The sequence below is a fragment of the Astyanax mexicanus genome, chromosome 24 (assembly GCF_023375975.1).
Source record: "Astyanax mexicanus isolate ESR-SI-001 chromosome 24, AstMex3_surface, whole genome shotgun sequence".
In the NCBI taxonomy this organism is placed as follows: domain Eukaryota; kingdom Metazoa; phylum Chordata; class Actinopteri; order Characiformes; family Acestrorhamphidae; genus Astyanax; species Astyanax mexicanus.
Window position 1 is genome coordinate 18,819,122 of NC_064431.1, and position 14,122 is coordinate 18,833,243.

Here is a 14,122-nt window from a genome sequence, read left to right on the forward strand (position 1 = left end):
TTAGCAGGATTTAATTACCCTAGGTGAAAAAAAAAATGTTCTCTAAAACTACATTATGTTTTAAAACTGCTGATCTACTGGACTTTAAGGTGGTGGAATTTAAGGTGGAACTGAAAACTCGGAAAATGCTAACGCTAACTTTTTTGCTAAATGTGAGTAAGATATCACAAATAAGACGTGTCAAGAAGTTAACCTACTCTAGCAAGATTTAGCAAGAACCTTGAGTGAGAAAACGTTAACGTCTCTAAAACTACTGCATGTTTTGAAACTCCTGGTCTAGTTAATTTAAAGATGAAATTAAGGTGGAAAGAAGAAAGGGAAAACACAGGGGAGAAACGCTAATGCTAACCTGTTCGTGCAATGCAAGTGAGTTCTAAATCAATAAATATAAAAAAATGAGTCACATCCTATTTAACTACTTTAGCAGAATAAATTAAAAAAAAAAAAAAAAACGTCCCTAGCGCTAGCTTCTCTATATCTATGGCAGGTTTTGAAACTGCTTGTCTAGTGCATTTAAGGTGGAATTTAAGGTGGAAAGGTGAAACAGAAAACTTGAAAAATGCTAACGCTAACTTGTTTGCTAAATGTGAGTAAAACATTAGCTAAGCTTTCCGAAAACAGCCTGTTTTGAAACTGCTGGTATAGTTAATTTCACGATGAAAGGGAAAACACAAAAGAAAAATGCTAACACTAATGCTAACTTGTTTGTTATTTATATTCATATTCACAAATATATTGTATAAATTGTAGAAACAACCTATTTAATTTATTGTATTGCATTATTAAATAATAATAGTGAAACATAATAACAACATAAATCTACCACAAAACTAAAATGCAGCATATTTATATTTGCAATTACATTTATTTTCCATAAAGAAAGAAAATTCCATAAACAACCAATTTAATGCCACCATAAAGATAAAAGAACAAATTTCTGAATTTCAGTCTCAAATAATAATAATAAAACATATAAACAACATAAATCTACCACAAAACTAAAGTACAGTATACTTAGTGCATTGATATTTGTTAATTCAATTTAAATTTTAACTTGATTCAAATTATTTATATGTAGCTATATTCACTAAGATATTTTAATTGCATTACCAACCAATTTAATGCCATCATAAAGATAAAAGAACAAATTTCTGAATTCCAGTTTAAAATAATAAAAAATAAAATATAATGACAATATAAATCTACCACAAATCTAAAGTGCAGCATATTTAGTGCATGTATATACACTGCAAACATGAACAACTAAAATACATTAAATACAAAAAGCAAACAGCAAAACAAATATGATATGAAGTTGTTGTTTTTTTTTACTGTATCAGAAAATTTAGCAATAAAATTGCATATGAATTTGATATGGCACACCACAACAAAGCATGATTCAAGCACAGCATGATTTAAAACCCATGATTTAAAAAGGGTTCTTTAAGGACTTTCCTTAGTAAAAGCTTGGGTTCTACAATTCTATGATACCTAGAAAGCTTAAATGTTTCTTTGTCAGTAAAAAAATGGTTCTTCAGATATTAAGAGAACCTCCTGATTCAAGCACAGCATGATTTACATTCCTCTAAAAAGGGGTCTTTAAGGACTTTCCTTTGTAAAAGCTTGGGTTCTATAATTCTATGATACCTAGAAAGCTTAAATATTTCTTTGTCATTATAAATGGTTCTTTAGATATAAAGAGAACCTCCTGTAGAATCTCTTTATAGACTATACGGTTCTAAATATCACCAAAAAAAGGTTCCACTATTGTTGAAAAAGACAAAGTAAGATTCAACCAATTCAACCAGATTTAGAATAAAGACACGTGAAGTAAAGATCACACACATGGAAACGAATGAAAGCTATGAGTATGTCAAGCTCTCTCACCCCCTCTCTCTCTCTCTCTCTCTCTCTCTCTCTCTCTCTCTCTCTCTTTCTCTGTCTTTCTAGTGATGAAAGGGGCAATTAGCCAACTCCAGGGCAGCACAGATCCACTAACACAATAACAGAACCAACATCCCCAGTACTGACAAAAGTGATGCACTGGATTTGGAACACAACCGCAAATCACACTCATTCTCATTTCACGTTATTCTACAAAATATTACCGAAATGTCTGGAATCAACATTTTCCTCTCATTTGCATTTGCACAATTTACCTCTCATACAAGAGATCCAGTAGTGATGAGTCTGATCTGGACCGACACGTGGGTCATCCTCAGGTGCTGCTTAAATCCGTCCTCGTGCGCCGGAACCGGTGCCAGCCCGTGATTTATGATACCAGGTTTAAATCCTGTGAGTCTGGGTCACTGTGTCTCACTGCCTCCTGGAGTACAACAGTGTGTGTGTATATGTGTGTGTTTCTGTGTGTGTGTGTTTGTTGGTGATGATGCTGCTACTGTCTCTCGGTACGGTAGCATCCCTGTCAGACTCTCTGTGTGTGTGTGTGTGTGTATGTAAGTATGTGTGTATAAGTGTGTGTGTGTGTGGTGCTGCTCACTCTCCCGTTCTCTCTCTGTCTCTGGCACTCTCACACACACTGCACACACACACGTTCCCATCTGTCGCCGCCCACTCTGCCTTCTCCCGCCCACCTCATGAATAATAAAAAGACCCCCTGGGCGTGCGTCCACCCCCATTTTCGAGGAGGCATTCACACACACACACACACACACACTCATGTACAAATATATGTGTGAACACATGCATATACACACATCTGTACATACAACATATAGCATATGCAGTGAAGCATGCAGGACAATCCCCAGTGCATCCAATCTGTCCTATTCTATCAATATGTCGTCTTGTTCACTGTAATTCTTCCTGTTCTCTGAAATGTTTAATTCCAAAACATCCATTTTTAATTCCATGTGGATTCCATAAACCAAATCTGATTCCACATACATTCCTTTTTAATTCTATATGAAGTAATATAGAATTGATTCCATATATTTTTTTACATTTAATTCCATAAAGAACAAATTTTTAATCAATTCAAATTTTAACTTGTATTTGTATTTATGTTATTCATGTATTTATATTATTCATGTGTCACAAAGCAGCTTTGCAAAGATATTTTAATGCCATAAACAACCGATTTAACACCATAATCAATATGATTTAATGGCTTCTATAAACCACTTTGGAATCTATATAAAGTAATATTTGAATCTATAATAAGTAATGGTTGATTTGATATAGAGTAATTTCTATTCTATATGAATTCACTATTCACTATTGTTAGTATAAAGTCATTTTTTATTGCATAAAGAACATTTGTTTTCATTGCACTAAAATATTTTTGATTCTATATGAAGATGACGTTTAAATTAATTTTAATTCAGTACAAAGTAAATGTTGATTCTATATGAAGACATTTTTAAGTACATATAGATTTTTTTTCATTTCATTAAAACATTTTTAAACTGAATATGTCAGTATTTAATTCACAATAAAAAATGGTTCTATATGAAGTCATTTTTTATTCCATAAAGAACATTTTTTTCTTTCTGTTAAAACATTTTCGATTGATTTTGATTGTCAGTATTTATTCCACAAAGAAAGATTTTCGATTCTATATGAAGTCCTTTTTAACTCTATAAGAAGTCTTTTTTAAATCTATATGAAGTCATTTTTGATTTAGTATAAAATAATTTCTGATTCTATAAATAGTTTATTTCATTCAAACATGTTTAATTAAATATGTCAGTTTTTTTCCACAATGAAAGATTTTTGACTACATGAAGTCATTTTTGATTCAGTATAGTCACTTTTGATTCCATAAAGATTTTCTTTTATTCAATTAAAACATTTTTGATTGCACATGAAGTCAGTATTTTTTTTCCATAAAGAACCATTTCTATTGTATATAAGTTTTTTTAATACTTTTTTTGATTCTATATGAAGACATTTTTGATTCCAAAAAAAGAATCTTTACTGGTTGTTTGTAATGTCACTGTCACAGTTTGCATGAGCCAATACTAAAACTTTGCGATAAATCTAAACATGGTTGACTATCTAAACAAGTCAAGAAAATTTTGACTTGAAAGATTTAAACTAAATGATGGAGGTGATGGGAGTGATGCAAGTGTATAACACTGTTATATACAGTAATAAATAATTTGAGATCTTTTAATTACTTTTTAAACAAATTTCACACTTGGTCAAATGAACACTTTCAGTGCTATATATAGAATTCTTTACAAAAAGATTTCTGAAAAATGTGGATTTCAGGAGGGCCCCTCAAACAACCAACCAATAAAGCCCGGGCACAGAACATGCCCCTGGATTAACGTGCATCAGTGCCTGCTGGAGAGGAAGAAAGAGAAAGAATCGTACAAGGTCAATAGATCTCAGTGTGAAAATATCAGGACGGAGACATCGGGTTGTGGAGGTGAACACACCGTACAGACAGACGCTGCTGAGCCAGAGGCCGAGTGTTAATTACGTCCCGTATTTCTGACCCAAACACTGCTTACGCTTTACTGCACACTGCTCACCACAGAATTACCACGGCCACTGAGCCAGTCTGTACAGGATACATGTGAGCAGGAGATGCGTTTAGTTCAATGGGTGGAAAAATATTCTCAGAATGATGAAAAACATAAAGAAAAACTGTATTGTAAAGTAAAAACAAAGGCACCAAAGAAAAAATGTGATTTTTAGTAAAAGAACTGACCAGAAAACAGTAAAATAGCAAAAATATTGTTGATTAAATGACATGCCAGGAAATTGTAAAATGAGCAAGGATTCCCGGATAAACAATCCTTACAAAAATTATGATTTAATAATTTTCCACCCTCATCCACCAAATCATAGTATCACAAACGCACTCTGAACACTAAATAGAGGCTACAAATGGCAAAAATGTCAAATTTAGACAAAAATTATTTGATGTGTTTTAAAAATTAAGACATAGAGCCCTATTGTACACCCTGTGCGCAAGGTGTGTCGCGATGCTCTTTGCTACCTTAGACCCCGTCAACAATCTATTTTCACACCTTGCGCCCACACTGTTAAAATAGCGTCAGAGTTTAGAAATAAATCTACACTGCTGGGTGTAGTGGTCTGGAAGTGAGTTTAGGTGTGTTCAAGTAAATTTCTGGTGTTTTGCTATCTTGGCGGCAGAAAACACAGGGGCGCCACTGACCGATTAAAACCCTGACAACAGTCAATCATCAGAGTCCATTCCTATAGGTGCACCCATACACCCCCACTCGTTAAACACACACACACACACAGATGCACTGCAGAGGAACAAACCCAACTTTTATCCTCAACAATAAACAGAATAAAGAATAAAATAACATTGCTGTTCCCTTAAATGAGCTGCTGGCCTACCTTAACAGAGTGAACATGCAGGTCAGTATCCTCTGCTAAGACACAAAAAGCGCCTGGCTGTTAAAATACGAATGCGCCAAAGTCAAAGCACACCTGCCTCTTAAAGGGAATGAATGGCAATTACGGTTTATTTCTTGTTACGCCCAAAACACACCCATGATTAATTAAGAGAATTAGTTAATGCCTTTTTGCGCATTTCAAATTGCACATGGCATATTTTTTACGCTTCCACGATACCAAAGACACACTGACACGCCCTAAATCCAGCTGCGTGATACAAGTTTACTTCAAAATACTTCAAAATTAAAACTTTTATTACACCAAATATTGATTAAATGAGGTACAAATAAAGTGCACAGACAAAAATATTATATTTTTTAATGGTTAAACATGCATCAAATCAATCTGACCCAACAACATAATTTCTGTTCTTTACAGCTGAACATAACAGGAAAGTCCCCCAGGGTTCAGTTTTAGGGCCTGTAAAATTCATGTTATATTAATGCAGCTATGGAATTAAAACAAGTTTGCGCTAACATACAGAGTAAAACACTTTCTCTGTAATGTTGGATCTTATCCAAAGCCCCTCATATCCCCAATCTCCCAAAGTATTACTCACAGTCACCAGTCTATAAAGCGATCTGAGAGAAACGGTCACCGAGGAACAAAAACAATCGACTCTAAATCACTTTACGCTGTTTATTCGGTTCTGGCACTTTGCCAAAAACGAGCAAGGTCACAGACTGACACTGCGAGATGCTTTACGAAGCAGAGCGTGTGATTTATGCAAATACTTGATGAGAGGAGACCAATTAGTATGAGGTGAAGCTCGAAATATTTCCAGACAGCCGTCTTGTGTTCACAGGTACGCCGTGCTAACGCTAACGTTAGCACTGAGCCAAACAAAAAAAACATGCTGTCACTTTCTGTTTAGACCAGCTGTGGCAGAACCTGAAATGAACTTGTTTACTGACTGATGGAGATAGCGGCCTGATGAATGAAATAAAATGTACAGTAAATGTTTAATTGACTAATTAAATAATTGAGTCTAAATAAAATAACCTATTTTTTGTTTAGCAGAATAAAACTGAAGCAGATATTTGCTGCCTAAACCCAACAAGATTAAAATGAACCAATTTGATTAAATGATATTTCACAGTAAATTACACTGGCATGCCAAGATTCTTGATTAGGAAGTGTTACCTCTTCAAGAGTAGGCTTGGAAACACCCACACCTGTATAAGTTATGAGGTGCTATCTTGTGAGTAAGACTGGTAGACACTGGACTGGTGAACACTGGTAGAATTGTGGGAGCTGGATTATGGGTAATGAGAGTGGGGGCAGATAGATGTGGTATTTCTAGGCAGAATAAATAAAAAAGTAAATAATTTATACCAAACAATAAAAAAAAAACTTTAATTTATATTTTGTTGTTTTTGAATTTTACCAGTAAGGTTGTAAAGATCAGTAAAGCCACTCCGCTGAAGTACAGCGTTATACAGGAGTTTCAGTTTAGTTCTCCAGCAGTATTAGCATTAACCGCTAACCACGCTAAGCACTAGCTGTTTTGCCCTTCAGAGGTGAGTATTATCAGCCTGTAGCCTGCTGCTAAACCCGGCTAGCACTGCTGGAGCAGTATTAGCATTAGCCCTTAACCACAGTGCTAGCTCTTTCAGCGTTCAGAGGTGAGTATATCGGACTGTACCCTGTGTGTTTACCAGTGATGGGAATAACGGCGTTGAAATAAACGCCGTTACTAACGCCGTTACCATTTCAGACACCCCGTTTCTGCACGTTACTTTAGCCACTCAATGAACTTTTTTTAACATCGCGCATAGAGACAAAGGCGCAAGTGTGTGTGTGTGCGCTGTGTATGTGAGTCACAAGGTTACGGAGGCGAGTAAAACAAAAGTAACGCAATAGTTACTTCACTATAAAAGTAACTAGTTACCAGTAAAAGTAACGCAATAGTTACTTTTCTTTTAACTAGTTACTTTTATAGTGAAGTAACTCAGTTAGTAACTTTTTTGGAGAAGTAACTATAACTAATTACTTTTTCAAAGTAACATGCCCAACACTGGTGTTTACCATGTTAAAACAAGCTATATTGGACGAGCTGCTAGCTAATATTGCCCTGGCAGCCTTAGTGAAAGTGAAGTTTTCAGGAGAGAAATCTGTGTAGATTAACATCCAGCACTCGTTGACAATTTTGTTTACTTAGGTATGAAAATAGATCAGAAAATAGACGTTTATTGATAGTGTTCCTTATAATCCGGTGCACCTTATAGTGTGAAAAAAATGGCAAGTTGTTACTAGGTAAGGTCCCATTTCACCTCTTGGCCCTACCCCTCTGATTAGCGTGTGAATGTCTAGGGTTAGGGTGTCCAGATTCTTGTTAGGCTGGAGGGGAAGGGGGAAGTTTAGGGCAACTTGGCTCAAGAAACAGATATTTCTCAGAGGAACACTCAAAACAGAGGAATATTAAAATCACTGTTAAGGTCTGTCAAGTGGCAAAAGGGACCAAGGAAATCTACAAATTTGAGTTTTATGGCCATACACACTAATAGTTCACCTCAGTAGCTAGCTGGCCAGCTAACTTGCCCATTCCACCTTAAATGGTGCAACAGATGGCAGAGGACGCAGCATTTAAGGTGGAATTGAAAAATAAAAGAAAATGTGTTAATAAAAGCTTATTTCCTAAGCTCCCTATCACAGAGAAATTAAGGAATTGACAATAATAACTCATTACTGCAACACCTGCCTCCTTTCTGAAGACATACAATGCCCTAAATCTAAAGTTAACTAGTTCACTAGCAGCAGCTAGGTTGCTGAACTTTAGCGCTCTCCTGATAAAACCTAAATCTGTATCAGGGTTACACTTGAAAACAAGGGGTAGGGGTACAAAAGAGACATGGGATTAAGCCTAAAAACACTGGATTTGATTGTGAGAAAATTAGATTTGGACAATTTTACCTGCTGTGTGAACAATGCTAATATATTTAATTAGCAAGCTAATGTGCTAGCTTCATTTACACTGTTTATGGACTGTCTAGAGCCTGTTTAGTTCAAAGGTCAGAAGATTCCAGTGTTTCAAATCACTGGAAAACAGTGAAAACAACCCGCTCATTCAGTCCAGCATGCCCTCGCTTAGCATCAGCCCACACAATAGACGTCAGCACTACGGAGGGAATGCGGAACATCTCCCACTGCCCGGGATGCCCTCACTGTGGTTCTCACTGAGGTCCTCTCAGCTGTGGCTGTGATGGGAAACATCACAAAACCTCACAAAACCTCCACAATAACCATATTTTATACAGTTTATACAGCTTATACATAACGCTCCTCCATCTGAGAACCATAGAAGAGCATTTAATAGAAGAGTGTTTAATCACGCTTATCATTAAAATGATGCTGTTATCGAAGTCTCAGTGCTGACTGTTAAACTCCCACCGCTGGGTCCAGTCGTCCCCCCACAGGACAGGTCTTATCATAATTCAATTGGGTTGCCATGGTGAAATAAATCCCCCCAAAATTGTTAAGCGCCCCTCGAACCCACCTTAGAGAGAGTCAGGGGATACCCCCTGCTGCCACGGCTGTCAATCACCTGCACTTTTGAAAGGTTAGGGGAACATTAATACTATTATATGTAGATTTACCTTTCCACATCTCTTAGCACTGGGGTCATTTGTTCAATGACTGTATTAAAATATAACTGAAATATATTTATGGATTATGGATGAAGATAAAGAGGATGAAGATGACTGTGTGAAAAATTCTTAATATCAAATTGTTGGTAATATATCTTCAGTGAAATGCCTTTAAAAGTCAAAAGACAACAGCTTATTACTTGATGTGTATTTATGTGTTACCTCACACCTGTATAAGTTGTGAGGTGTTATCTTGTGAATCTGTGAAGTAAAGCTGAACCACGTCAGGATATTTTAAATATACATAGTATATGTAAAGTTTAAGAGTTAAGAAATCAATATTTGGTGGAATAACCTGGTTTTTAATCACAGTTTTCATGCATCTTGGCATGTTCTCCTCCACCAGTCTTACACACTGCTTTTGGATAACTTTATGCCTTTACTCCTGGTGCAAAAATTCAAGCAGTTCAGCTTGGTTTGATGGATTGTGATCATCCATCTTCCTCTTGATTATATTCCGCAGAAGGTGGGGCCTGTTATGTTATCTTTGCATGGAGTCTTTTTAACCCAAACCCAGATGAGGCAGCTAGTTTTGCTTGTGCTCCAATTATGAGTATCGTTTTTATCCATTAGCTTGTTATTGTAGCGTGCTCAGCTAACCTGCCTGGAGGGTGGATGGTGGATCTCTAGACTGAAATGCCACTAAAAAGTCATGAAATAAAAAATATTTTTCCTGATCATCAAGTCTTACCTCACACCTGTGCAAGTTTTGAGGTGTTGTCCTGTGAGAGTGGTTGAACCATGCCTATCAGAAAGACAGACACTAAATGAGACATCACTTACATCATTTACATCATGGAAGCAGGGCCAGTTACAATAAATGTCTTTCTATTTTCTTTGGATGGAGTACAAAGTCGACCTAAATTCAGATGAGGCAGCTAGTTCGTATGTGCTCCAGCCAGGAGTATCATTTTTATCCATTAGCTTGTTATTATAGAGTGCTCAGCTAACCCGTCTGGACGGTGGACGGTGTGGTATGGAGGTTATTACGTTATTAAGTTCTGGCAGGGGCTTTGGTTTTGGAGTTACAATAATAATATATTTATACTGTATGTGTCTCTGACCACCTCAGAATGTAATCAGATTGAGTAACTGGATTATGATGCATCCTCGAGATATATTCGCGTATGTCTATGTGTTACAATATATCCTCAATATGGCTACAAATAAACAGTTTTCCTTTTTTTTCAGTTTTACTTTTGAGTAATTTGAGTAATTCATTTCAAAATGTGAAACTCATATATTATATAGATGTTTTACACACAGAGGGATCTACTTTAACTCTTTATTTCTTTTATTAATGATGATTATGTTTTCCAGCCAATGAAAACCCAAAACTCAGTGTCTCAGAAAATAAGAATATTAAATAAGACCAATTGGTACTTTTGCCAGTGTGGGCAGGGTGCCAAGTCCTGCTGGAAAATGAAATCTGCATCTCTGTAAAAGTTGTCAGCAGAGGGAAGCATGAAGTGCTGTAAGATTTTCTGTGAAAAGATTTTCTGTGCACTGACTTTACACTTAATAGGACACAGTGGACCAACACCAGCAGATGACATGTCTCTCCAAACTACAAATGGTCACCATTAAATTGTACATTTCATTTGTAAATCAAGGAATCAGAGTCTGGAGGAAGAGTGGAGAGACACACAGTCCAAGCTGCTTGAGGTCTAGTGTGAAGTTTCCACCAATCAGTGATGGAGATGTGGATTTCATTTTCCAGCAGGACTTGGCACACTCCCCACACTGCCAAAAGTATTAATTGGTCTTATAATATAATATTCTCATTTTCTGAGACACTTATTTTTTCATTGGCTGTAAGCCGTAATCATGAACAATAAAAGAAATAAACGCCTAAAATAGGTAATTCTGTGTGTACTACGTCTATATAATATATATGAGTTTCACATTTTGAACTGATTTACTGAAATAAAGTATCTTTTCAATGATATTCCAATTGTTTCAAATGCACTACCATATTATTGGCTTCTGGTATACAGAGGAAACAGTACAACCATTGGAAAACATTACACAATCAAAGAAAATAATGTATAAGTTCATGCAGACATAAACCCGGAAGTGTCCGGACATGCTCAGTATGTGGCGGGTAATTAACGCACTAACGCACATTCTTGCACTGCAGGCCCGAGAGCCGGCACAAAGGCCTGTTCTCCTGCCAGCATCAGGTGCGGGGCTAATTGCACTGTTTAAATATTTAGCGAGTCGTCCTGGATCACCAGCACCAACAGAGGAAGGGGGGTGGGGTCAGTGAGAACAAGAGAGAAACTGAGAGAGACAACAAGAATAGAGAATACGTTCGTAAACGTGAAGAACAGAAGGCCTGTTATTTGCGTAAAACAGAACCGTCACCCGAAGCCAAACACGGGGCCGCTATACTGGAGCTGTTCTTTAGGGCTGTTTGGGCAACACTGGGCCTCCTGCAGCGGAACAGAGACAAACAGGATGTTCCACCACGTTTGGGCCCCTGACTCTGCCGTAATCAACTGGACGCCTCATTAGGGACTAACAAGAGCTTTGGAGATTTTCTCCAGCAGAAGAGCAGAAGCTGCCAAACCGATAGCGAGGCCCAGTAATGAGCCGAAACAGGACCACTCAAGTCCCAACAGGACCCATCCGCTCTGCCATATCCTGTCACTCCGAATTAAGCAGCATGAACTCATTTCAGAAGTTCTGCACAGTAGAACAGTTTCTAACAGTTTCAAACGCATCCTTACTACTGTAAAACTGGAACTGGCTAACTACTACAAATGTGAACTGTCTGAGGTGGCTTTCTACTACATTTTGGAACATGGGAGCAATGGGGGATTATGTTCTGCTCTGTTCCAGGAAGGGATTTATTAAATTTTTTGGAAGTTAGGAACTCAAGTAGGGCAAGGATGGCTGCATCCAAAAGGTGTTTAGGGCTTAATGGGAGCAGACCAGTCAAGTTCTTCTACAGTAGACAGAACAAGGCCTTCCTAAAGGCTGGTAACACACAATTTTCTAGAACATTGGCAAGGTTTCCCTTCACTAGAACTCTAGAGTTTCACAGTTGGCACTCCAACTTCCAGCAGAATGTATTTGCAGAAAATGAGAAATATCTGAAATAACAGAAAAAAGATGCAGAGGTTTTAGACCTCAAATAATGCGAAGAAAACAAGTTCATATTCATAAAGTTGTAAGAGTTCCAAAAATCAATATTTGGTGGAATAACCCTGGTTTTTAATCACAGTTTTCATGCACCTTGGCATGCTCTCCTCCACCAGTCTTACACACTGCTTTTGAATAACTTTATGCCACTCCTCGAGCAAAAATTTCAAGCACTTCCGCTTGGTTTGATGGCTTGTGATCATCCATCTTCCTCTTGATTATATTCCAGAGGTTTTCAATTTTGGTAAAATCAAACAAACTCATCATTTTTCAGTGGGTTCTTATTTTTTTCCAAAGCTGAATACAGTTTTGTTTACTTTGTATACTGTACATTTGTTTCATTTAGTTTTGTTTTCACACTGCACTTTCACACTGCAGATGTCGTCGTTCTTTTACTTAACACTGATTGGTTTGTTGAAAGACTTACGTCAGATAACAGTGATGAGCTGTCAATTTAGTGAGCTGCATTTCAGAGTGTTGTGCCGAATTCTGCCTCCCTTTGAATGAGCGTAACAGATTCCCCTCAGATTTCTTTAATTTCTGTTTGTTAATAAGGGTTAATCTACAGTTACAGTAGATACAGAAAACACCAGTGTACTCTGTTCTACTGTTCTACTGCTGTGATGTGACTGAACACCAAGGGGAGTCAGATTTCAGTAGAACACAGCTTCTTTTTCTTCTTCTATTGTTTAATTAGTGACAGCAGCCAGACTCGACTTCCTATAATTGGTCTCAAAGTTCTGAACTCTTCGAAAAGGTGTTTTCTTTTATGTCAGTAAAACTCATGCTAGGTTTGGGGCAGCTGGCCTTCTTGTTATAAGACCCATACAGCTACACTCGTTTTCTCTCTCTCTCTCTCTTTCTCTCTGTCTCTCTCTCTCTTTCTCTTGTCCATGTGCCCCTGCACTGAAAAAGACAGAGAGTGCTTTTTAAGGGTCAGATTAATGATAGTAGTTAACAACAGCTGCTGCTCTGGCCAATCGAGCCCTGTCTGCATCCAACTGTCCCATTCTTTCATCCATTCATCTGAGTCATCTGTGTTTACCTTCCTCTTACTTTACATCGTTAGTCTAATTACAAACTCCAACAGAAAGAGGATTGATTTGATAAAGAAAAGTAGAAAACACTTACAACCAAAGGGGACATCTGATTAAAAGCTTCGTCAACATGTGGTCTTCTTTTGAACAATAATCTCATATAGAGGTAAAATCTATACAGTTATTCAAAGATTGTTGGAGACTTCTGGAGAAACACTTTAAAGATCTGTTCTTGCAAGTCTTTGAGGAAGCAAGGCTGGGCAGAGGATCTCCAGTTTGTGTTCTTCAAAAGCAAGATAGGAAGGGATCAAAAACCACATTAACAAGGAATTTCTTTGGCAAACCTTTGTCAAGCTCTACAATACCGAGTTACATTCACAAATAAACAATAAAACCACTTTTAAACAAGCTTTCCTGTCAAAACAGAAGTCTTATGTTGACCATTTCCAGAAGCAGCGTCGAAGGCTCGAAGGCATCTAGGATGAACCAAACCTTAGGAAAAATGTGTATTGTTGATGAGCGGTATTGTGGATGAGTCAGTATTTCAGATCTTTGAGGAACAATTGTACACCAAGCACTCCAGACAAAGAAGACAAGACATGACACAACAAAAACCACCTAGTCCAGTGGTTCTCAAAATCAGAAAAAAAAAATCTGATTGCATTAATACATTAAGGACAGAAGTCTATAAAGTTCCTAACATTTCATGTTAATTAAAGCAAACAAAGAACAATTGGTGAAAGAATATGTATATGTGTGGATTACACGTCTATTTAAACTAGAAAGCATATATTTGGAACATATGTTTCTGTGAAATGGATTGTAGGGGGTACTTGGAAGTTTTAGTTTGGTGGTACATGGCCCAAAATTCTGAGAACCACTGACCAA

The 14,122-nt window shown here is 37.1% G+C and overlaps 1 protein-coding gene across 11 annotated transcripts in view; it reads right to left on the reverse strand.

The window, feature by feature from the left end:
• The window catches only part of nfasca (neurofascin homolog (chicken) a), a 204,459-nt gene that overhangs the window by 131,268 nt on the left and 59,069 nt on the right, over positions 1-14,122 (reverse strand). For 6 of the 11 annotated variants that reach the window (XM_049471609.1, XM_049471611.1, XM_049471610.1 and 3 more), the window contains exon 1: positions 2,160-2,532. The exons of 1 other annotated variant lie outside the window; for it this stretch is intronic. The gene's annotated coding sequence lies outside the window, so the exon portion shown is untranslated. Of the gene's footprint in view, positions 1-2,159; positions 2,534-14,122 lie in introns of those variants that run through there. 4 more of the 11 variants (XM_049471615.1, XM_049471612.1, XM_049471614.1 and 1 more) reach the window with 2 other exon arrangements.